Source organism: Myotis daubentonii, chromosome 9, assembly GCF_963259705.1.
Source record: "Myotis daubentonii chromosome 9, mMyoDau2.1, whole genome shotgun sequence".
NCBI classification, from domain to species: Eukaryota; Metazoa; Chordata; class Mammalia; order Chiroptera; family Vespertilionidae; genus Myotis; species Myotis daubentonii.
Window position 1 is genome coordinate 47889714 of NC_081848.1, and position 25693 is coordinate 47915406.

The window sequence follows — 25693 nt, forward strand, 5'->3', positions numbered from 1 at the left end:
ATCAGACTAATTAGCACTGGGGACACAAAGTCATCATCTACAAAGAATGCAAATGCCAGTTTTACAAAATGAAAACGCCATATGTGCAGTAATTAGCAAACCACGGGCACATTTTATAAATCATATTTATTAGTTTGTAAACAAATCAAGCTCTAAATGAAATGAAAGATGCCATTAACTGCGACTGCAGCCGTGGCAGGGCTGAGCAGGCCTGGAATTGGGTGACTGGGGGTACAGGGTAGAAGCTGATCCAGGAGCTCTGCCTGGGAACCCACCAATCTCCACCTAACCTATCCTCCTCCCCGCCCAGGATCCTGGGTGTGGGAGACAGGGGTCTAGGCCTTGGTTAGCCAAGATCCATGGCCTACTTGTCCTCCCACCAAGACAGAGCCCCTGGTGGACTGTCTACCTGCCCAGTATCCCAGGACTCTAGGCTGGTTACTCAGACTAGGATTTAAACAAATGATTGTACTCACTATGATGACAGATAGCATCTGAGCCTCGGCTCAGCACCAGGCCCCTCTTTCCTTAATTTTGGAACCATGGGCCTCGTTGTCCACTTATGCTTCTGTCTCAATTGAAGGAACTTCAGACACTGACCAAGCCTACTGTACTGCCTTGCTTCCCAGTCTCTGCTGTCCTTGGAGAAGAGCTTGGGGCAACGGGGCTTCCCCAGGTTGGTTCTGTTCTGTGCTGCACTAATGTGTTCTCTTGTCAATCCGGCTGACAGGAGAGGTCCTGCCTTGCACTCAGCCCTCCACTGGGCACTCAAAGTGTTGAAATGGAAATATAAGGGTAAGTCTAAGCTTCCCAGGTGCACCACCTCCACAACAAGGTGGATATGTGACAAAAGTCATTGCACAAACGGACACAAGCTGGGCCCAGCACTCTCCTTATCCAGATTTTCTGAAGAGAGATGGAGGGATTGTCAACTTCAGGATGATGTAGTCGGTTCGCGCTTTGATCACCTGATCTGGTCTATACAAGGAGCAATGACAGTAGATTATATAAAGTGAAACCTAAAAGTTCATAGGCAGGTTCAAAGTAAGATTAATATCTCCATAAACCAGAAATGGAATAGAAATCTAAAATGGCAAATGGAACTGAAGCCATAATTTTGCTGAGTTCTGGGTCAATAGTTTACACGCCACTACATCCAAGAGGGAGGAACTGCAAACTACTACTATAAGACCTGCTTCTGGGCAGGAATGGGTGAAACAGGGAGAGAGAGGTAAAAGGAGGAGGAGCAGACAAAGGAGGAGGAAGAAAGAGAGGGAGAAAAGAAATCCCCACTTAAAATGAGTTAACAAACAAATATTCCAAGATATATGAAAATACTTTTTGTAAAAAAATCAGCACTCCAAATGGAAATTCACACAAGATTAAAATTAATTTGATAGAAGAGTCTGATCTAGACTTTAAAATAGGTATATTTAGAAGTTCAAAAAGAGAAAGGTAGAAGTCTGATTAATAGAAACAAAATATTGCAAAATAAGAATAGGCATAAATAACAAGAGGATATGAAAAAGAACCAATTAGAAATCTGGAAAAAAGAAGATAAAGTCATTGAAATTCAGGGTTTAATAGATGAAATAAACTCAAGCCCTGGGCTGGAGAACCAGAAAATTAAGTTGGAATCTAGAATTATAAAATTCACCCAAAAGAATATATATATAATCTAAATCAGTAGAGAGAAAAAGGGGTAATAAAAAGAACTCAATAAATTCAATTGAATGAGGGAAAGTAAAAGAAACAGAAGAATATATGGTAAAATTTTAAAAATATGTTATAAAGTTCAAGTTTATCAGTAATCACAATAAATTTAAATGGGTTAAATCCACTTATTCTAAGATATTTTCAGATTAGATTTTTAAAATCCATTATGAATTTGTTTATAAGAGACATAATAACTAAAGCATAATTATGTAGAAAGCTTGATAGTAAAAGGATAGGAAAACATTATCATAAATGCTAACAAAAAGAAATAGCAATATTGATAGCAAGAGAAAAGACTTTAAGACATAAAAACAACCTTGAGGTTTAAAGGAGGTGAATGTTTACTGATAAGAGGAAAAATTAATAGAAATCTATATCAATGCTGAACCTTACTGTTATTAATAACCTTAAAAAATCACAGAATTATGAGGAAAAAATGACAGGAGAGTAAGCAAAATTACACAGCAAAACTTGACAGAACTGTGGTAGAAATGGATAGACCTATAATCATAATGGCACATCTTTACATTACTTTTCCAGAAATTGATGGAACAAGACAAAAAATTAGCAAGAGCACAGACAGTTGAACACATATGATTGAACTACACAATTAACCGTTGCTTAATGTACATATGTAAAATCCTGCATCCAGTAATTAAAGAGCATACTTTATTTTCAAGTACACATGGAACATTAACAAAATTGACTATATAATAGGCCACAAAGGAAGTCTTAACAGATACTAAAATTTTGATATAATTAATGACACATTCTATGACTCCAGTGCAATAAAATTAGAAAACAATAAAAAAAAAAGTTAGGTCCAAAAAAACCTCATTCATTTTCTTTGTTGTAGTGTACTATACTATATGTATACAAGAGTATACCTACAATACATAGGGTTCAAAGAAATAAAATAAACATCTGTGTAACCATCACTCATTTAAAGATAGTATATTTCCAGAATCTCAGAAATTTGTACATTCCTCTGCACTTGCATTCTCTCTCTTCCTTCTCCCTAAAGATAACCACCATCTGGACTGATATTTTGTGTGTGTGTGTGTGTGTGTGTGTGTGTGTTTTCTTATGGTTTTACTACTCATGTATGCATTCCTTAAAAATACTGACTAGCTTGCATGTTTCTGACCTTTATGGTAATAGACTCATACTATCTGTACTCTGCCTGATGTCTAACCATGTGCTGGGCAAAGGGAATGTAGACATGGATCCTGTCATCGAAATGATTCTCTCTCTCTCTCTCTCTCTCTCTCTCTCCCAATTTTTTTTTGAGGCAACCAAAATTTTTGGTTGCCTTGTCTCAGCAAGGCTTAAAAAAAAGAAGAAGAAGAAAAAACCCCAATCACACCTGGCTGAGGGGGAGAGGGGTGTGAAATTACGACACAGTCTGGAGTAGCTATGGGAGCACAGAGAAGGGGTATCATCACCATCAGACTGTGAAAAAAAGAGACTTCTTAGAGGAGTTGCCATTTGAGATGAGCCCTGCTGTGGCTCAGGTGCTCCGTGAAGCCCTTTCTTCTTTCCTCTTCACAAGACTCCGCCAGGCAGATATTAGCATGACCCTCAATGTACAGATGAGGAAACTGAAGCCCAGAGAGGCAAATTGAGTTGCCCAAGGCCCCTAGTAGGTAAGTGGGGGATCAAAGTGCAGGTCTAATCAGAATCTCGGGTGCTTTAGCCCTTTTCAGGACAGTCTTTTCTTTTTTTTTCTTTTTTTTTTGAGAGGAAGGGAGAGGGAGAGAGAGCGATAGAAACATCGATGATGAGAGAGAATCACTGCTTGGCTGCCCCCACACTGGGGATTGAGCCCACAACAAGGGCACGTGCCCCAACTGGGAATCAAGCCGTGATCTCCCGGTTCACAGGTTGACACTCAACCACCAAGCCATGCCTGTTGGGCTCAGGACAGTCTTCAGGAGGCAGGCAGCCTGGCGTGGTAGGAGCATGGGACTCTTTGGAGAAGAAGCTGAGCTCAGATCTTCCTGGACTCCAGAAAGGGTAGACCAGAAGCCCAGCTTTACAGGGAGCACACTGGCCCCTCCCTCTTGGGCCTGAGTTCCTAGGGGCCCATGCAGCTGACGGTGACACCCAGAAAAGACTGATAGCAATGAGCGGGGAGAGGGCTGGAGAAGTGGGCAGCTGGGGGGTGGGGTGTTAATGCTGCTACCTTATGAAGGACATTTTTCAATGAGCCAGTAACTGGAGGCCCTGAGAGTGTGTTCTGTCTCAGCAATGCTGCAATCAGAGGATATGAACTGGCGGTGAGAAAGCCATCAGGGGCTGGCTATTCCCAAACTCTTGGAAGGCACAGAGCTAGATTTAATAAAAGGGGAAAATGGAACATTTTCATTAGCACCAAATTTTCCATTTAATTTGGACCTTTGCAAAATAAGTGGCCTAATTACTGCCATGATTTGAGCTTTTCAATAGCATTTTCCTCTAAGAAGTTGCAGGCTCCACAGGACTCTGCTCTCCAGAGCTTGCCCCCGAGGCACAGTCCCTCCTGCCCCTTCCCCAGAAGTAGGAAGGCTTCAGAGGCCGAGGGAGAGGCAGGCTGGGAGCACAGGTCTGCTGGTTCACCGGACTCACATGGCCCTCCTCTGCCCGCAGCCCTGGCAGCCAGTGGGGAAGCTGCCATTCAGGGGCCTGGACTGTGTCTGAGCCCTGACCCGAGTCTCGGTTCAGGGCCTGGGAGTGGGTCGAGCTGGAATGAATTGACAAAATCTTCTCCCCAGTGTGTTGCTTTTGGTGCTGCTCACCCCAGGCCTCTGTTCTTGACCTATAAAAATGACTGCAGCCCAGCAGTCTCAGCCCACAGGCCCCTTACAGGGACCCGACAATCCTGGCCAGGTGGAGGAGGAGGAGGCAGCGTAGGCCCTGGGTCTCACAGTGCTGGGCCAGGACCCTCCAGCACCCTTGCTATCCCCACCCTGTATGGAGCCTGGATGCCTAGGGCGGGAGCCTCTTCCTCTATCTCCTTTCAGCCATCCCCCAACTCCCCCCACAAAGAGGCCTTCAGCTTTTCCCCTCTGCGCTTGAAGAGAATCAGGGATTAAAGAAACGGAGCAAGAAATTGCCAGAAACTAGCTTAGCAGACGATCAGATAGAGTGATGGAAGGAAGGGCCCCTTCCCTGCAAGAACAGCTGGAACATCAGCCTGTGGGGGCCCGGGAGAGACAGGGCATCCCAGTGGGCAGGGTCTGGGCACCGGATCTGCACCATGCCAGAGACCAGGGCACTTCTCCACCCCTGACCTTGACCCAAGTCCTCTTTTTTCCCAGAGAGCCTGTCCCATGAAGGCCTCATTGCTGGCCTTTGTTCTAGCAGCATCTCTCCTCCATTCTTCTCCTCCTGCCCAGGAAAAGCAAACCTGCCCTGGCCCCTCTCCAGGCCTAGCCCAGCTGCCCTAACACCACCCAGGGTCTGCCCCTCATTTCTAGTGTCCAGGCCCTGCCTAAGCCTCAGCACCCCAGTCTGGCTCCCCCTCTCTGAAGGAGAGTGAGGCTACCTCAAGTCCTTCAGGAAGAGCAGCTAGAGGCATGCGGGACACACCCAAAGCCACAATATAACTGAGATGGTGGTAAAACAAGGTAAGATGTTTTTCTTGGGAGCTGTGGGGTCCCTTTGGACCTATAGCCCTCCCCAATACCCAAAGGAAAGTTTATTGTATTGGCAATTTCTTAAGCCACACCCTTGGTAGGGGCTCGGGTGGTGGGGGTTGGGGGACACAGAGGGGAGTCCCTATTCTCTATAAAGATCATTTTCTGTGGCCCTAGTTCTCATGGAATTTTCAGGCCAGTGGCAAAGAGATAGGTGACATCCTCCCTGTTTCTCAATGAAGAGACTGAGCCTCAGGCTTTGGGTGAGGTGCCCAGAGTTGCCCAGCAGTGAAGTGCTAGAGATGGGATTCGCACTAAGACCCTTAAGGGCAGGGCCTATGTTTGTTTGGTGTAACTATAATTTTAAATACAACAAAGCGTGCAACTCAATGTTTTATTTTTTTTTTACATTTGTGTAATGCATGTAACCATCACCCAATTCAAGGCCTAGAAGATTTCCAGCATTCCAGAAGGTTCCTTTGTGCCCCCTTTCCAGTTGGTACACTTTCCCAAAGGTCACCTCTATACTGTTGCAAGGGGAAAGGACTGGTTGGCCAGGCAGGGCTCCCCCTTGGGGCCTATGATGCACCCCTTGCTGGAAAGATGGCTCAGCCTAGCACCAGACTGGCACATAGGAGGCAACCCTGGTGCTTTGGGGAGTGAAAAGATTTAATACTGTCAGGACCACAGGTGTTAGCAGGGATAATCCCAGCCTCCCTTCCTCCCCCAGCCCTGCTGCCTCTCAGCCCACAGTGAGACACTGAGGCTCTGAGCCAAGGTTTTTGGTAGGAGCTAGGGGCGGGGGGCGGGGGATCTCACCTGCGGCAGGACCAGGCCTGGCCCACCAACCCCTTCTAGGGATATACCCGCCTCAAGACTCAGCGAGGAGGCTGGGTGGGGTGAGGGCTAAGACTTTGGAGCCCTGCCAGAGGCTTCCTTCACCCCTTATGGCAGCACCTCACCTCACTCTGTAGTTGCCTTAAGGTGGGGACTCGGTGACTGTCATCCACAGAATGGACACTGTCAGGAAGCAAGACCCCGCCCCAACAGGCCTTTTGGGGGAGGCCCGGAGTCCCCTGGACCCGCCTTCATCCCACCCACCCAACAGCCACTGGCCAGGAAGGAACCATTCGGGTAGATCCTCCGTGACCCCAGCCTGTCTCTTTGTCTCTGAGCCAGGTCAGCCAGTTCAGCACTAAAGCTGCTGGGGGTGTCCAAGGAGACATAAAAAACTTTAGAGACTTTTAATTTGTCAGCACGGCCTCTCCCGGAGGCCAGCAGGTTGAGCATTTGTGCAGAAGGGCAGCCTCAATAAAGGCTTATTGTTCCTCCTCTGAGCTACCATTCCGCGACTCTTTTCTTAAATGAGACACAGGGAACCCAGGCCTGGGGGAGCTGGGCCCAGAAGTAGAAGGCATCCCCCACTCCGTCCTCCACTGCAATCCCAGAGCCAGGCCCTGGGCGTGGGGCCCGACTCTGCCTCCACCTGGACTGCACCCACAGGAGAGGGCAAGGGGGGTGCTGCTCCCAAGGACTCGCTCCAACAGGGACTCAGGGGGACCAGGAGGCAGGACTCCGACAAGGAAGGGCCCAGAAGTCCTGCCACAGGGGCGCTGCTCAGCCAGCAGAGGAGGAGCCACAGGGACACCGGGAAGAGCCTCATTTTCAGAGTCCTCTCTCCCTGCAAAAAAAGCACCAAGATTTGCAGAATAGAGATGACTTTTGTGGGAATGGACTGACTGGGAGGGGGCACACAGGAGCCTTCTGGAGTGCTGGAAATCTTCCAGGCCTTTAATTGGGCGATGGTGACGTGGCTGGGAGGTCGGGGTTATGCCAGGAAAGATTTCCAACAGCAAGCGAGGCCACCTCGGGGGGGGGGGAGTGAGCTCCCCACCACAGGAGGTGTGTGAGCAGAGGCCAGAAGCCCGCCTGCCAGAAGGGTGCCCAGGATGAGGGCTGCGCTCTGGCCGAGGATGTCACTTCTAGTGCCCAAATGCCCAGACTCAGGGTTCCCAAGCGGCCCTTTTGGCCAGGCAGAGAGTGATGGTGACCTCTCCAGAGGCACCTGAGAGAGCCACCCGGTGCTGCACACCTGGGAGCCAGGTATCGCATGCCCCTGGGGAATGCAGACTGAAAGGTGGCACCATGTCCCACGACACCCCTTGCTGGGAGCACCTGGCACCATATCCCACAGGCAGCACTGCACAGGGGCCTAGGAGGGAACCTGAAGGGTTTGTCTGTCCCGGCCTCCCTCACCCAACATGAGGCATGAGACCAGTGGGCGCCCTGGAGGATGGGGACATCCTTTATCCCTGTCCATTGCCTCCTGTGGACACTCTATCTGCTTCACTGCCCAGGACATTACGGCTTTGGGACATGGTGCAGACAATGGTTTCTGAAATAATGGCATTTTAGGCTATGAGGCTGCTGGCAGGGGGCGTGGGGCAGGGGCACCGTGGACAGCTGTGTAGGTTGTTCACTACACCAGGGCTAAAGGGGTAAATGAGGGCTGCAACCTAGACTTTGCTGCCTGCCCCCGTCTGGAGGAGGGGGGGCCGTTACTGCCAATATAGACAGAGGCACTGGAAGGGCTAGTGGAGACCTTGGAGGGCCGGGGCATTACTAGCCAAGGTGCAGCCACCTGGTCCATGAGACTTGCCACTGTTGAGCTCTTTCCTCTCCAGCACACTCTGGTCAAGGGTCACATTCGGAGGCTTTGGGGACAGTCCCAGACCAGCTGTGGTGCACACAGGTGACCTGGGGCCTTTCCTGGGATTGGCAGCAAGAACTGTCCCTGCAACTTTTAGGTCTGCACGCAAGGCTTCAGCCCCGGTTACCTCGGGAGTGCTATCCCGGCGCTCCCACCTCCGACATCTCTCTTCCTGGGGTAATTGGATTGGGGAAAGGGAGTGTTATTGACTAGTCTCAGGGACCTGTTCCTCTCAGCCCCCCCCCCTTTCTCCGCCTTGCCAAAGAACAAATATTGGGGATGAAATAAATTTGATAATAACCAATAAGGACCCCCAGAGAAAAGGAAGCAGCTTTTATTAAAACTTCTTCCAAGACCTTTTGTGTGGAGTCTCTGAGGCTCTCTGGGCGCAGCCTTCACAGGCCTGGCTCTGCTCCCTCCGTGGCCCGGATGGTCACCCCTGCCAGCACCCCAGCATCACTCGGGCCCTTGTCCTCCCCATGGCGGTCCTGGGTGGACTCCTCTCTGAAAGGCAGTCAGAGCCACAGGAAAGACTCCGCTGTGGGCTGCCCGGCTCTGAGCTTTGGGCAGAGGGGTCCTCTTTAGCCAGGCCAGGGCTCCTGGCCCTGGGGCTGCCAGGCCCCAGCTCCAGAGGCAACAAGTCCAGGCTGGGGGCCTGCTGCCATTCATCCCCGGAGTCGTCTCTCCAGGTTGAGTATGGCACGATTTAGTGCTCCCATTCCTCCGTTCCTGCTCTGCATGACAAATTGTTTTAATAAACATAAACCGGGTAATAATAAAGTCATAATAAGCCCGCGACTCACCTTATATCACTGCAGTTAAATCCTCCCATAAGCCGGCGCTGGTTACAATGACAATTACGGCCGGGCCAATCCGCAGGCAGGCCTGCGCGCAGACAGATTTAATATCGTTTGTAAATATGATTAGTGGGCTGTCATGTTATTGCAGGCTGCTATTTACATTTCTCTCCGGGGTTATACACTCCGCCAAATCAACATTAAGGAGTGGGCCTCTCTTTCCTCCTTAAATCATACATTCCCTCTGCCTGCGCCAATCCCGCTTAATGAAGAAAGGGGACCCACGGCAGGCGCTGGGCAGAGGGGAGGCGCGCCTCGGCGTTTTCCGGAAGACAGATGGGCACAGGGCGCCCAGAGAAAGCTCCGCCCGGAAACTCCGGTGGGTGCAGGGGCCCTGCCTGCCTGCCGCAGCCCCCTCCCCTCCCCGCAGCCCCTGCCCCGCTCTCTGCCTGCTCGCTTATGAAAAATGTTCAAATAATGAATGGTTGTTGTTTACAGAAGTAATTTCATGCTACATTTCCATTATTGCCTGGATTTGTTTAGCTTCGCACACTACCCCATTGCCGACGATGAACTTTTAAGGAAATATTGCTCGCGCTTCCCGCTCTGCTGTTCCGCCTCTAATGGAAACCGCTTGCATTTGAGACATATTGTGACACTTCATCGCTGTGTGCAAATAAGCAGCCTTAAACGGCCAGGGCCAATTAATCATTGTTGCAAAGGCTGATCGGCCCCGGGAACACCAGTATCCACCCCGCTGGGGGCCAGGGTGGGTGGGAAAGAGCTAAATCACTGGTGTGGAGGGTGCAGGGGTCAGGGGGTGCCAGGAACCACTGTTGCACTTTCCAGATCGTCCGAAACCACTGGAGACGGCACAGGTGCCTTCCTCTCTCGTCTTCAAATAGTTTAGTGTGAGGCCCTAGGCCACAGCGTGCGGAATGGCAAGGGTAAGGAAGAACAGAAGAAAGCATGAGTAAATGCCATACACCTCCTATGCCTTCTTAAAGGCCCTGGAGACCAGATTTCATATTCTTGAGATGGCCAAGGTCACCGCTGTGTTTGGAAGTGGAATGTATGGGTGCACTCAGGCAGGGGTGGCTGGTAGTCTCTGCACAGACGCCCGGCTCTATGGCTTCCGAGCCCTGCAGTTGGATGCACGTGGTATCTCTAAGGCACCGAGGTGTCTGCCCATAGCACCCTCACTTCCTCCTGCTGTTCCTGGTGTTTGGTGAGCTTGGAGGCCAGGACATCAACTTTGGAGCATGAAGACCAGCAGACCAAATTCTATGAATTATTTGTGAAAGATGAAATAGACTTTGGCTGAGCGTGTGGGAGCTCTCCTCAAAGTAAGGTGTGGGAGGTGTAAGGTTTGGGACTCTGTTTCCTTTTTGCTTCTCAAGTGAGCTGGGCAGAGGCTGTGAGGAGCTATATGGTTACCAGTATACAGAAGCACACTCATAAATTCAGTCAACAAATACCATATAGTAGGCACCTGCTGAATACCAGGCACTGCTCTGGGCACACAGATCACAGAGTCTCCTTCCTTCTCTGCAGAGAGGATGTTTGAGCCGAGATAACACCCTCCTCCCCTCGGTGCATAAATGGGCATCCTGACAGAGCCGAGTGCCCCACACCTGTGTGCATTTTCTTCATTAATGACTCCTGAGTGGGATCATTTCTCCTCATAATGGCCGATACTTGCCAAACTTTGTATAACAAATATTTATCATTTTAATAAAGAGATAAACATATAGTATTTTTTAATGCCAGAGGAGATTTAGGAAAGATTTTCACCCCAAAGGGTTAAAATTATAAAGTGGGTGCTTATATGGCCATACATTCCATTAGCTGAGAAATTTAAGTGATGCATTAGAGTTGAATGTGTGTGTGTGCATGTGTGTGCGTGTGTGTGTGTGTGTGTGTGTGTGTAAGGGGGCGGGGGCAGAGATGGTAAGGGCAAGATGACAAGCCCCAGGTCCCAAGACCATGTGAAACGGACCACAGGTCCTAGGGCCGTGTGCTCAGCAGGCTTGTCAGCCAGAGCAGAGATTAAGCCCGGGACCGTGGCCAGAGAGCCATCTCGTCCCCAGCAGCACAGAGGAAGTGTGAGACATAATGAAAAGGAGTCGCTCAGCACTGAGAGTGGAAAACGGTATTGATTTTCCAGTGCTTGGTTGCTCAGGGGAGCTCATCAGGCACAGCCTCACAGCCTCGCCCTCCACCTGGAAGGCCTCAGGGTCTGTGGCGCCCCCTGCCTGTCTTGCTGCTCTGCTCCATAGAGGCCAGCTCCCCAGCCCAGCCTCTGCAAACCCCATGGAGCGGGGCTTCACCTTCTGTCCCAGGGGCCCAGCTCAGAGAGGAGAAAAGCAGGTGACGAGGGGGCAGAAGAGGCCTTGGAGGGCACGGCTCTTGGCTCTGGTATGTGTGTGAGCAGAGGTCAGAGCACTGCCCCAGCTCTAGATCCCTACCCTTGCCAGTCACTGCTGCCTCTGGACACCCAGGTGAGCCCCCCGCATGGGACCCCGTTTCTACAGGAATCTAGAGCCATGAAGAGAAAGAGGGAGCTCGACCCAGGAGCAAGAAGCAGGCAATGGAAGCAGAAATTGTGGTGAGTAACCCTGGATACAGGCCTCACAGAGCCTCATCCGCCCAGGTAGGGGTTACCATCTGTGGAGGTAGAAAGGGTGCACTGTAAGAGAGGAGTCAGCCAGGTCTGGCCTGGTATCCTGGCTCCTTCCCTTGCCAACTAGATGAAGATGAGGAGAGATGAGACTAGAGGATCAGTGTTGAGGGTGTGAGATCAGGGTGCATAAAATGGGAGGAGGATGAGGTTCAGGATCGTGCACTGAGTGAGGGTGGGGTCTGGGGGATGGGACTTCAGCAGGTGGCTCTGGGGTCACTGTGATGAGCTGTCCTGTCCCTTGTCCCACCCCTGTGTGCATTCATATATATTGGGGTGGTGTGTGCGCCAGGTACACGTGGCATTTGTGTGCACGTGTGTGCAATACGCCCTCTGTGAGTGCATGTTTGTGCTCACTTGCGGATGTGGCATATGTGTATTTTGTATAGGGTGAATGTACATATGTTATGTTTTATAAAACCTCAGAATGGGTCAAATATTAGAATCAGAATCTAGATACATGCCCCTCAACCCTATGACCAAATAGCCCAACCCATTTCCTGATCATTTCTCAAGGCCAAAGAACTTGGAGAACGAAGTGGAGAGAGATGACCTCTGGTCCGTGTTGGTTTTAGAAGGACACATTCCCAGTTGGTGGGAACAGGGCAGGGGGCAGCTGGTAAAGAACAAACTCCCGAGTCTGGAATGTTCCCACCCTAAAGCTCTAGTGCCCTGGGAGCTAAGCTTCCCAAACCCACACCCTCCTCCCGCCCATGTCAGCCTTGGGCTGAAGGCCACTGTCTCCTCTCATGGCCTCTGCTCCTTGTCCCCCACCCACCTTGTGACAGCAGTCACAGTGACCTCACTAAGATGGAATGGAGGCACTCTGAGCAACGGGGAGCCACTGAAAGCTTCAATGGCTGCCCATTGCCCACAGAATAAAGTGAGAAACTTACCAGTTCATGAACTGGCCCCTGCCCACCCTTTCTTCCTCTTAGACCTCCCCAGTGCCCACCTCCTTCTCAGCAGCTACTACTTCATGCCTCCAAGGCTGTGTGAGCAGATGTGGGTTAAAAGTGTTGGCTTCAAATACCAGCAGATAATGGGGCTGGGGAGCGGCCTCAGGTAGAATCACCCTCCCTCCCTCCTTCCCTCCCTTCCTCCCCCCTTCTTTCTTTCCTTTCTATCTTCCTTCCTCCCTCCCTTCCTCCTTCCCTCCCTCCCTCCTTCCCTCCCTCCCTCTCTCCCTCCCTCCCTTCTTTCCTTCATTTCTTTCTTCCTTCCTTCCTCCCTTAACTTAACAAATATTTATTAGTTGCGTCTAGGCCCTGAAGATATAAAGATGAATAGAATCAGGCAATGACCTCTGAGGGTCTGACTCAAGGGAGAGAGTCAGATTAACAGTGTCAGCCAGGCTGTAACTGAAAATACTAGTAATAGATGCTCAATAAATCTATGTTGAACAAATAAGTGAAAAAAATGAAATGTGTTATAATAGGTTATCAGAGAATAAGGCACAGTGGGAGTAGCCTGGCTCCAGGGCCTATGTTCATAACTACATTACTATTCTGCCTTATTTGTTCAAAATAAGTGCTCAATAAGATGAAAGTTATTTATTTTTTTTAAATTATGTTTCCTCACACATATGCACACACTTCCATACTTATCACCCCCCAAACCTCACCCCCACCACCACAAACACACCCACACATCTTTTCTGGGCTTCTCAGCTGAGAACTCACCCCCCAGGGCAGCGGAAGATCAGGCCCCTGGGATCGCCCGGAAGGTCACTTCCTAACTGAGGACAGGCAGAGCCAGGCAGCTGCATCGCAAGGATGCCCCCTTCCCTCCCACCAGGCCAAACAAGGGCACACACAGAAGCCAGAAGCAGAGGAGCGGGCCTGGCTCTCAGCCAAGCCCCCTGAAAGTATGGAGTGGGCTCTGCTGTCATGGGAGGCCGGGCACAGGCAACCTGGTCTCCCGCCAGTGAGAATTGGGAGTCCTAGCTCCAGAAGGGGGAGTGAGAACAGCCTAGGCCAGTGATGGCGAACCTTTTGAGCTCGGCGTGTCAGCATTTTGAAAAACCCTAACTTAACTCTGGTGCCATGTCACATCTAGAAATTTTTTGATATTTGCAACCATAGTAAAACAAAGACTTATATTTTTGATATTTATTTTATATATTTAAATGCCATTTAACAAAGAAAAATCAACCAAAAAAATGAGTTTGCGTGTCACCTCTGACACGCGTGTCATAGGTTCGCCATCACTGGCCTAAGCCTTCATTTCTCAGTGGTGTGACTGGGGCAAACGGCCTGGGTGTGGGCTCAGGAGGAGGAAGCAAGAGGAGGCAGGTGTGAACCCTTCCTCAGGTCCTGCTGAGTGGTCCCTCCAGTGACAGGGAACTCACTACCTTCTAGGGGAGCTGTGATAATGTCATTCCTCAGTACAGCACCACAACCCTCCTGCCTGTAGCGCTTTCTCTCAGGGGTTAATTGGCCCCTTGAAGCCTCTTAGGGCTTGGATAATCCTTCCATCATTCACTCTGGGCTCACCAACACTCCTCCCTGAGATTTAGGCTGTTCCAGGCCCCGCCCCTTCCTCACTCCATCTGCTCAGACCACCTCAGCCAGGTCACTCCCACAGCAGCCAGGCCTGGGATGGAAGACACATGGGCCTGGAGTCCACAAGAGCCAAATGTTAGATACTCGGGAATTTTGCAAAACAGCAGCTTAAAATCTGCCGTGTTGGAAGTATTTACATCAAGGAAACTGGCAAACACTACAAATCAAGGCCTGTTTTCCCCTTGGAGAGCCAGTTTGCTAGCACCTCGCAGCCTGGAGCCCTGACTCCCATGGGGCAATTGTTTGAAAAGGCTTAGGAGAATTCCTGGTATGTGTGTGCATGTGTATATATGTGCATGTGTGTGTTTGCTCTTGGGGGTGTCTCTACATGGGTTGATAGGAGTATGCATGGGTATGGGTGTGTGTGTGTGTGTGTGTGTGTGTGTGTGTGTGTGCGCGCACGAGCAGGCACCCCTCTATGTGTTTCAGCACAGGGACCAGCAGAGTAGGTTCTCTGATAACCAAAACTATCCACATAGACAGAGCTTCCCCTTGTAGGGGAAATGCCACCTCTCCCCCATAGGTCTACAAGGGGCTGGACACTATGACCACTCAGGTTCCCCCTGCCTGACCCCACAATACTTGCATAGTAAAGGACTGGGGCTTCTGAGCACATAATCCCCAGATTTCTGTAGCTGCTCCAGTAGCCACTTGCTAGCTCTGTTCAAAAACTGTGTTCTGATTCATTTGGTTGTTATTTGTTGCTTTAATTCTCACAGAAAATAAAGCTTGGTCTTCTTAAAAAGGCTTAAGTCAGAAGCAGTGTTTTAAAAAAACCTACTGGAAGTTAGTTAAGGTTGGTTAGCTAGTTTATGCAAACATTATTTTTCATGCAAAATTATGTCCACACCAAATCAGAGCAGACCAGTGAGAAGGGAGAACTGGAGGGGCCTGGTTACTACGGCAACAACACCCTGGTGAGGAAAAAGACCGCACTGTAGGTGTGAAACAGGCAGTGGCTCAGTTCCCAGGGCTCAGCCTGGCCAGGCGCTTGTGGAAGAAGGTGGCAACTTTTTCTCTCGGTCAACACAGGCCATCAGATCTGGGGGCACCCAAAAAGGGAGGGCTGCCAGTTTGGGAGCACTGTCATTTCCCCCTGTGGCCATGCACAGGAGGTGCTCGATAAATGTTTTAGTGTTCCTTTACTGAGCGTCTTTTCTTTTCTTTTTTTTTTTCTAGATAAAAACTGGAGATGTCTGCACAACTTGGATCCCCTAGATGCCGATTGGACCCAGGTTGCGAAGATAATGATTCAGGACCCTCCTCCCATCTCCCTGAAGGTCTAAGAAGGAAGGATTTTGTTGCCCTTAAAAAGCCAGGGAAGGCCTCTACCTGCAGGTGTGACCAACAGGCCAGGACCCATTCACTTTCTAGTCCTCACTGAGCCCTCCTTCTGGGAAACTCTCAAAGAAGCGGGCTGTAAACTTTCTGAGAAAGAGTGGGGCCTCCGCTGACCACTGGTGGGACCTCCTGGCACAGCAGCTGTCCTCACCTGCGCCTGGAGGAACAGAACTCTGCCTACTCCTCGACCACCTCGGGCGTAGCAGACACATTCAACTGACTGTCCCCATGGATGGGGGCCCTTTTAGGGGGAGCACCCAGGAACCACAAATTAGAGGCTCAGTCTTCTGGTGCCTGGGTGGCTGCCCTCTGGTGGAATTCTAGGGGTTACCCCAGGGATGACTCAGGAGGGAGTGGGGGGAGGTGAGTAGCAAGGCATTTAACCCAAGCTCTGTTGTTATCTGCTTTGCATAATAGGTGTGTTCATACAAAAGAATTTGTTTAAAGAAAGGTTTCAACTACTTTAACAAGTTGGAGCAGTTGGCATGACACTGTATAGAAAACCCTAAAGATTCCACAGAAAAACTACTAGGAATGATAAATGAATTCAATAAAGTAGCAGGATACAAAATAAATGTCCAGAAATAAGTTACAATTTTATACACCAATAATGAACTATCAGAAAGAGAAACTAAGAAAGCGATCCCATTTACAACTGCATTAAAAAAATACCTCGTAATAAATTTAACCAAGGGTATGAAAGACCTGTACTGGGAAAAATGATAAGACACTGAATAAAGAAATTGAGGAAGATACAAATAAGTGGAAGTATATAACCATGTTCACGGACAGGGAGAATTAACATCATTGAAGTGTTCATACTACCCAAAGCAATCTATAGATTCAATGCAATTCCTATAAGATACCAATGGTGTATTTCACAGATCGAGAACAAATATTCCAAGAATTTATATGGAACTACAAAAGACCCCAAATAGGCCCAGCAATCTTGAGAAAGATGAAAAAAGTTGGAAGAATCATGCTCCCTGATATCAAACTATACTACAAGGCCATAGTAATCAAAACAGCATGGTTCTGGCATTAAAACAGACATATAGATCAATGGAACTGAATAGAAAGCTCAGAAATAAACTCATATCATTATTTGGTTTTTGTTTTTGTTTTATAATCCTCACCCGAGGATATTTGCCTCGGGACATTGATTTTTAGAGAGAGTGGAAGAGAGAGAGAAAGACAGAGAGAGATATCAATGCGAGAGAAACACATCAATTGGTTGCCTCCCGGACCAGGGCCCAGTCCAGGAAGGAGCTTGCAACTGAGGTATGTGCCCTTGACAAGAATTGAACCTGGGACCCTTTGGTCCACAGTCCAATGCTCTATCCACTGAGCCAAACTGGCTAGGGTTAAACCCACATCTTTGTGGTCAATTAATATTTGACAAAGGAGACAACAACATACAGTGGGGTGAAGATAGTCTCTTCAATAAGTGGTGTTGGAAAATTGGACAGATACCTGAAAAAAAAAATGAAACTAGACCATCTTCTTACACCACACACAAGAATAAACTAAAAATGGATTAAAGACTTAAATGTTAGACTTGAAACCATAAAAATCCTAAAAGAAAACATAGGCAGTAAAATCTCAGACATTTCTCATAGCAATATTTTTTCTGATATATCTCCTCAGGCAAGGGAAACAAAAAATATATACTGTATATAAACAAATGGGACTACATCAAACTAAAGAGTTCTTGTACAGCAAAGGAAACCACCAACAAAATGAAAAGACAACCTACCAAATGGGAGGCCATATTCACTGATTCACCTGATAAGGGGTTTATATCCAAAATATATAAAGAACTCATACAACTCAACAACAACAACAAAAACACACACAAACAATCCAATTAAAAATGGGCAAAACCCCTGAATAGACATTTCTCCAAAGAGGACATACAGATGGCCAATAGACATATGAAAAGATGCTCAACATCACTAATCATCAGAAAAATGCAAATTAAAACCACAATTAGATATCGCCTCATACCTGTAGAATGGCTATCATCAGTAAGTTAACAAACAACAAGTGTTGGCAAGGATATGCAGAAAAGGGAACCCTCTTGCACTATTAGTGGGGTTGCAAATTGGTGCAGGCGCTACAGAAAACAGTTTCAAGTTTCCTCAAAAAATTAAAAATGGAACTGCCTTATGACCCAATGCTTATACTTCTAGGAATATATCCAAAGAAAGCTGAAGCGCTAAGTTGAAAGAATATAGGCGCCCCTGTGTTCATTGCAGCATTTATGAAAGCCAAGACTTGAAAGCAGCCCAAGTGGCCATCAGTAGATGAGTGTATCAAAAAGCTGTGATACGTTTACACAATGGAATATTACGTGGCTGTAAAAAAGAAGGAAATCTTACCTTTTGCAACAGCATAGATAGACCTGGAGAGTATTACGCTAAGTGAAATAGGCCAGTCAGAGAAAGACAAGTACCATATGATTTCACTTATATGTGGAATCTAATGAAGAAAATAAACTAACAAACAAAATAGATACAGACTCATAGAGAACAGACTTATAGCTAATAGAGGGGAGGGTGAGTTTCAGGACTGGGTGGAAAAGGTGAAGGGATAAAGTAAAAAAAACACACAAAAAAACCCCTCATAGACACAGACAACAGTATATGGCAATTACCAGAGGGAAAGGAGGGAGGGGGGAGACATAAGGAGAGATAAATGGTGATGGAAGGAGACTTGACTTGGGGTGGTGTATTATAGAATTGTACACTTGAAATCTATATAATTTTATTAGCCAATGTCACCCCAATAAATTCAATAAAATTAAAAAAAATTAAAAATGCATATCATTGGTCTAGCAGCAGCAGCAAGTTTCACTAGATGGCTGGTTAATCACCCTAAGGGGATTCCACATGGGGGCATATGTATGTTGCAAAAGGATCTTTGGGAGATTCTGAGCTTCCCTGTCTGAGACCCAGTAACTAGTGGGTTGGAGACCGAACCAGGCAGGTCCCACTGATGAGGCGGATCATGTCCTTACTGTATTCCTACACTATCCTCCTCTGATTGGACGTGGGCCCAGAGGCCGGCCTGCCAATCTGGTATCCACATGGGCTGTGGTCCTGGGGGCCTGGGCCTGGCTTCCTATGATTATAGCCTCAGTGTATCCTGTTGGGAAGAAGTGGTTGGACTACCCCGACCCCAGCCTCCCTGCCTTCAGTGTGCCCCTCAGAGGCTGAAGGAGAGAAAGGAGCCGTCAACCCGGGAAGATAGAGTTTCCCAGAATGGCCAGAGCCATGGAGATTCCTCTGACAGACAGGACAAGGGAAGGGGGGCCTCTGGAGAGGATGGCTCGGGCCCTGGGACTCCCCAGCTTCCCCAGTCACCCTCTCTGTGCCTGGGGAGTTGGAAGCTAATGGAAGGGGATTCCTGAGACAAAAGGAGGAAGGTGGGTACTGCCCTGAAGGAGGCTGTGCCTAAGGTTGGTCCCAGGCATGGACTTGTGATGCTGAGGGGTAGGTGGGGGCGGGAAAGACTAGAACTAGACAGAAGGCCGTAATCCCAGGACTGGCCTCCCTTTCCAGGATCTGCAGGTTATGTGCCCACTCCCCACCTGCAGACCCTTCTCTGAGGCACATTCTCCCAGCTCCTCCCACCTGGCTGTCCCAAGTGGGGTCCACGGGCTTCTCCCCCTCCACCCTCTGTTCTCACTGCAGACCCAGCTGGCCTGGCACAAGGGGTCCCTTCCCTGTTCTTCTCTACCTATTCCTGCGCAGCTCTGCACCTGCTCAGGTGAGCCTGGCCTGGGTCCTCTAGGGGGCAGCAGAGAGAGCACAGGCTGAGCTGCCCAAGAGCCCCGCTCTAGATGCATTTCTGTACCTTGGGACTATCCATTGCCCTCTCTGGGCCTCCATTTCTACATTTGCCTTTCAGGGGAGGTGACTCACAGGCCCTTCCCTGTCAGACACACAGCTCTGGCTGAGCCGCTGCAGAGGATCTAAGGAGGAGGTAGAGAGGTGGGTGTTTAGGCAGCCGGGAAGGGAAGGCGCGTGTAGGAGGCTAAGTGGTGGGGTGGCTCCAGCAGGTGTGTCTGCTGGAGGCAATGGAGTGCCACAGCTCACCCCCGACCCCCGCCCCGCCAGGACAGCAGACAGTGGCTGCAGACAAGCCAGGAAAGCCTGGTGGTGGAGCAAGGTGGCCAGGGACCAAGCTTCGGGCAATGGGGCCTAAGAACCAGAGGGCACTGGAGCAGCCCTGGGGCCTCTGTGCCCACAAATCGCCTCTCCCTCTGCCCCAACCTGTCCGGGTGTCCTCAGCACCATCTGCTTTTATGACTAATAGACTTGGGATTTCTCTTTGTAAAGAAATTCAATTCCCGTGCACCAGGGGGAGGAAATCCCTAGGTTGCCCAGATGACCAGAATCACATACCCCCACCCCTTCCCTGGAGTTGGCTAGAGTTTGGGCTTAGGGGACCAGGCAGCCCTACCCAGGAGGGCTGGGAAGTCAAGGAGGCTGGCCGGGCCTGCACCCAGCTCCGGCCTCCGCCAAGCTGCACTGGGAGGCCCAGAGGGGTTCATTTGGATTTTTTTTAATTATCATTTTTACTTTTCCTCCTCCTCATGAAAAAGTTTTAATATACACAGTAAATTAAGCCCAGAAAAAAAGGGAGGGGGGCACATTTCATCTTTAATCTATTTACTTCTGAATATTTAACATACAATTCTGGCACCAATCACCAAATTTAACTGGAAAATTACTCACTAATCTGTTTGCTTATTTGGAATAATTGGGTCGGCTGCCAGCACGAGGATTTCCCCCCTGTTTAATATCTCAGTTAGTAGTCCAATTTCAGCTTGGCGGCATAATTACTCTGACAGAGCTGTAGCCACGGGGCCTGTGAGTGGGGCTGCTTTTAAACCGTAAATTATGAAGGATTAGCATTTATGAATTTTAAATCAGGGCTGGGGTAGGAGACACTAAAGCTGCTTAACACCAGGGAACAGCAGCCTCCACTCAGCAGCAGAAGCCGTAACCCTTCCGCTCCCAGGACGGGTGCAGGACGTGGGAACGGGGGACGCAGGGAGTGGTGACCCAGTAGGTATGGGGATACAAAGGACATGGGGGCGGGGAAGGGGGAGCTGAAGCAATGACGGAGCTCCTGGGGGTTAGAAAGCCTGGGGTGGGTGGTGTGAAGAGCTTCAGCCTCCCCCCTGGTTCATGGGGTGCAGTCTCCCTCTAGTTGGCCACAGTTCAATCCCCCATTGTCCCAAAGGAAGCTGGGAGCCATGACTTGGGAACGGAGGTCGGTCTTTGTAGCCCCTGCCTCCACCCAGGCCGGCACCCTCACACAGGAAGGCCGGGGCTGTCACATAGGAAGGTCGCTACCTCTCCTAAGAATCCTCATCTGGTCTTGAGCCGGTCTGACCAGCGCCCTCTGGCTCTCAGTGTGACTTCCCAGGGTGCCCAGCTCTAGTGAGTGCTGGGCCATCAGCGCTCCCCCAGGAATTCCATTCTGAGTTCTCACCTTCCTTCCCACCATTCCTCCATCCCTACCTGCCCTTTTCTGGTGCAAGAGCACCATCAACCTGGGTTTGAAACTATGTTCCTTATGAGGTGTATGAAGATGGACAAGTTACTTAACTTCTCTGAGTCTTCATCTTATTCATCCGTTAAATGAAGAAGTAATTTCTACCCTGTGGGCTGCCGGGGAGATTTTTGTCACATACTGTGGGTGAAGTGCCTGCACATGGAAGGTGCTTTTATTGGGTCAGTTCCAAGCTCTCTGAGGTCTTCCCAAACCTGAGTCACCACCCTGTGTCCACTGCCCTCTCCCCTAGCTTCATTCTTCACAAGACAAACCTCAGCCTCTACCCACTCAGCCTGCCCTTTCGGTGGGTACCAAGTTCAGATCTTAGGCTCCAGCTGGACTCCAGGCACCAGTGGCCACTAGAGGGCCAGCTCTGGAGCCAGGTTGGCTGGGTGTGCACCCCCACTCTGTCATTCACCAGCAGGGTGATCTTGAGGAAGTAATTTAGCCTCTCTATGCCTTGGTTTCCTAATGTGCAAAATGGAAATAATAACAATAGTATCTCATCATTGTGCTGTTAAGAAGACTGAGTTAATTACTGTGCAGCGTTCAGAATTATGGGTGGCACACAGTAAGCACTAGCTGTGATGGTCAGTATTACTTATTATCCATACTAGAGGCCCGGTGCATAGATTCCTACACCAGTGGGGTCCCTCGGCCTGGCCTGTGCCCTCTCACAATCCAGGATCCCTCAGGGGATGTCGGACTGTAGGTTTGGGCCCCATCCCCACAGGCCCAATTCCTGCACCGGGCCTCTAGTAAGCATATAAGATCTTTGGTTAATCTCTTCCTGCCCTCGCCCCTCCCACTTGCCTCTGAGATTCGTCAGTCTGTTCCATGTTCCCATGCCTGTGCATTGAGCGTGTGCCCCTTCGTGGTCAGTGAGCATCATAGCTACCAGTCGAATGGTCCAACAGTCACTTAGGCTTTTATATATAGAGATGAGGAAGATGACTGTGGCCTTCTCTGTAGGACCTGCATGTTCTGAGGCTCCAGGTTGACTTCCCCGGGGCTGGAGGGATCTCCAGGTTGTCTACAAAAATGGGAGGAAAAGAGGCAGGATCTAGTGGGCAGGACAAGACCGCCTAGACCCTCACTGAGGATCAGTGTGGACCACCACATTGTCCTGTTTGGGATCAAGCAGACGGCTCCCTATCTCATCTGCAGGCTACAGGCCCTCCCCACGACCTGCAGCTCTGAAGGGCTTCCTGAGGCACCTGAGGGGCAGATCCCTGGGGGCCAGGCCAGCTGTGCAGGCAGAGAGGCTGGAGGGGCAGGAGAGAGAGCACAGCTAGGCCTCCAGGACAAACGCCCTGCCCACTGCCCCACCACGCCTCAACGGCATGTCTGCTAGACCATCATGTACCGAGTGGCAAGCTGCCAGTGCCTAATGTGAGTCCTCTGGCAGCTCACGTCCCCTCTGGACCTCAGTTTGCACAACTGAAATAACAGAATTCTTGTCCTCCTAGGGGTCTATGATTCAAGGTCACGGCCTATTATCTCCGCAGAATGGATATGGCATGTCTGTCACTCACCTGTTCTTTGCAGAGGAGGTCCCATGGCCCATCCTCAGGTCCAAACCGGGTGAACTTTGGCTTTAAGTTACATAGTGAATGGATTTGGCTACCCAACACCATTCATGGCCTTAAGCTTAATGACAGACCAAGCCACAGCCTCAGCTCCCAGGCATGGGCTGGCCGTGGGCATCCTGGGGAAATGTTGCAGCCCACCTGGGGCTCTGCTGGTCCTCACGTGGTACTAATGTTCTTTTTAAAAATGGCCTGATGATAATAAGTCCTTAATTATCTCCCCTTTTATTTTCACATACCCTACACCGTCACCCCCAGCCATCTGGCCCTTAAGGACCATGATTGGGGGATGAGCAAAGGGGGAAGGAAATGGCTAAGGCAGCTGCAGCTTGTGCACGTCCAGGCAGAGGAAAGGCTGCGTTCCCAGGGGTCCCACAAGATTTCTGGTGCGGCTGGTTGGCGACCACGCTGGGATGCTTGATGGATGGGAAGTGCCCGGTTTGTCGAGTCCTTGCTGAGCTTTGTGATAACTCATTATATTTCTTTCTTTACAAATTGCCCCATTAGCACTCCCGAATTGAATGAAATCATAAAGCCAGGAGCATCCAAGCCTGGGCTGAGCCTGGGCCATGAATTACCTGTGCCACAAAGGCCTGCATTTGGGGGAGGAAGCTAGGGCAGCTGGCTGGGGCAGGCCCTGCATTCTGCAAAGGAAGTGGGTTTGTTTTCTTTAAACTTAAAAGAATAAAAGAGTTCTAACCAAGTCCTGCTGGATTTAAATAGCAAGATCTGTCTCGCTGCTCACTGGCTTTCAAGCTGGGGGCTCTGATCCCTATTTGAGGGGTTAAACTCTCACCCCATTAAGCCATTTATGGGAAGCTGACCACCGGGGAGGGAGGCGACCCCTCTTCCTGCAGCCTCCCTAAACCCCACAGATGCTGAAATTGGTTGTCACTCTCAGTCAGAGGATTCTAAACAAGTAGGCACTAATCCCCTCTGTTAAGGAGATACTTATTTTGTCTGAAAAACTTCAAAGAGCCCATGACAGACACTCAAAATCAAAATTAGCATTCCAATGAGGATTTAAAAAATAATAATTCTTACAGCTCTTCCAAGGAGAGAGGCAGAGGGGAGGTGACTGGCCAGGAGGCTGGAGGAGGCAGTGGGGGCCAGCGCCTTTCATCTGCCCACTCTGAGAAGCTTGGGGGACCTGCCCTGCTGGCTGAGGTGCTGAACCCCCTCCACAGAGGGGCAAAGGCTGGGCTGTAACCAGGGTCCTCTAGGGTGGGCAGGAAGTGGCAGCTGCCCCCAAATGATGGCCCAAGGAACTTCCATGACCCCTACACTAGCCATCCTTGAAATGTGAGGTCCTCTCTGCAGGTTGACACCAAACAGCCCTGGGCAGCCTGGCCAAGGGGAGAGGAGGCATAGATCCTGACTGCCAGGAGCCCAAGCAGGAGCCAAGGGGGCCTAGGAGGCCCTGCAGGCACAGGAATGACTTCATAAAAGAAGGGACCACAGAGGAGAGAGGAGCTCCCTGTCTGGAGATGAGATCATAAGGGTGGAGCCCTGGAGGAAGGCTGGTCCAGAACCAGATCCTGTGCATTCACTCCTCCCTCCTTCACCGTGGAGATGTGCTCTGTGCCTGGCCCTGCGCTGGGCCCCAGAGCACCTGCGCCTTGTCTGCCCTTGGGGTGGGTGCTTCCAGCCAGCGGAGACACAGGTGGGAGTGCTGGCCCTCACGGTATAGAGCAGTGGTTCTCAACCTTCCTAATGCCGCGACCCTTTCATACAGTTCCCCATGTTGTGGTGACCCCCAACTGTAAAATTATTTTCGTTGCTACTTCATAACTGTAATTTTGCTACTGTTATGAATCGTAATGTAAATATCTGATATGCAGGATGTATTTTCATTGTTACAAATTGAACATAATTAAAGCATAGTGATTAATCACAAAAACAATTTGTAATTATATATGTGTTTTCCGATGGTCTTAGGTGACCCCTGTGAAAGGGTCGTTCGACCCCCAAAGGGGTCGTGACCCACAGGTTGGCAACCCACAGGTTGCGAACCGCTGGTATAGAGGCTGTGAGTGTCTCACGGAGGTGAGCAGGGAGGGAGTCGGAGAACTCCATCTGGCGGCTCTCTATGTTGGGTTGGTGTCGAGGAGCTTCATATGCACACCCCCAGGTGGGCCTTCCAGTGGGAGGAGCAGCCTGCAAATGTAGGGAGGTCAGAGAATTCTGGGAATGAGGGAGAATCACAGTGCCCCTTCCTGACTCCTAGCCTGGGTCCCCAGGACCTTCATGAAGACCCAGTGGCCCTGGTTACCTGTTTGGGTAACTCTATTGGACAGCACATGAACTTCAGAGAGGGAAATAAGTGCCTGTAGGATCCCTCCTCCATTCACCAGTGACACCCTGGGCCACCAATGAGACAGACCCCCTGAAAGCATTACCTCATCCAGGACAACGGTCATTGGTTCCCGAAGATTCCCCAGAGGCCCAGCTTTTGGCATTTGCCCTTCCGGAGGCAGGTCTGGCCTCGCTGTGAAAACTGGCTCTGCTTAAAGCACTTCATGCCCACATGCCCACTTCGACACTCTCACTCAGAAACCAGTATTGTCTCATCCAATAGAAATGCATGTGAACCATAGAGGTAATTTTAAAGCTTCTAGTAATCACTTTAAAGAGATTAATATAAAAATTAATTTTGATAATTTATTTTATGTATCCCAGTATTATTTTGGGGTTTCTATGACTCCAAACATTATCATTTCAACATAAAATTATTAATGAGATCTTTCACATTTGTTTTGGTAATAAGCCTTAGTGTGTATTTTATGCTGACAGCACATCTCAATTCCAGTGAGGCACATGTCAGGTGCTCTGTGGCCACATGTGGCTGCTATAACTGGACAGCAGAGGCCAACTCTCTGGGTCTACAGAGGAGGAACCTGGGAGGAGGGGAATGGACTTTGTTCTGGACAGAATGTTTGTGTCCCTGAAGATTCATATGCTAAAACCCTCCCAGTAATGTGATGGTATTAGGAGGTGGGGACTTTGGCAGGTTGATTAGATTAGGACTAGATGAGGTCATACATGGAGCCCCCATGAATGGGATTAGTGCTCCCCTAAGAGTCAGGAGAGACCGTGCTTCCTCTCTCTGTC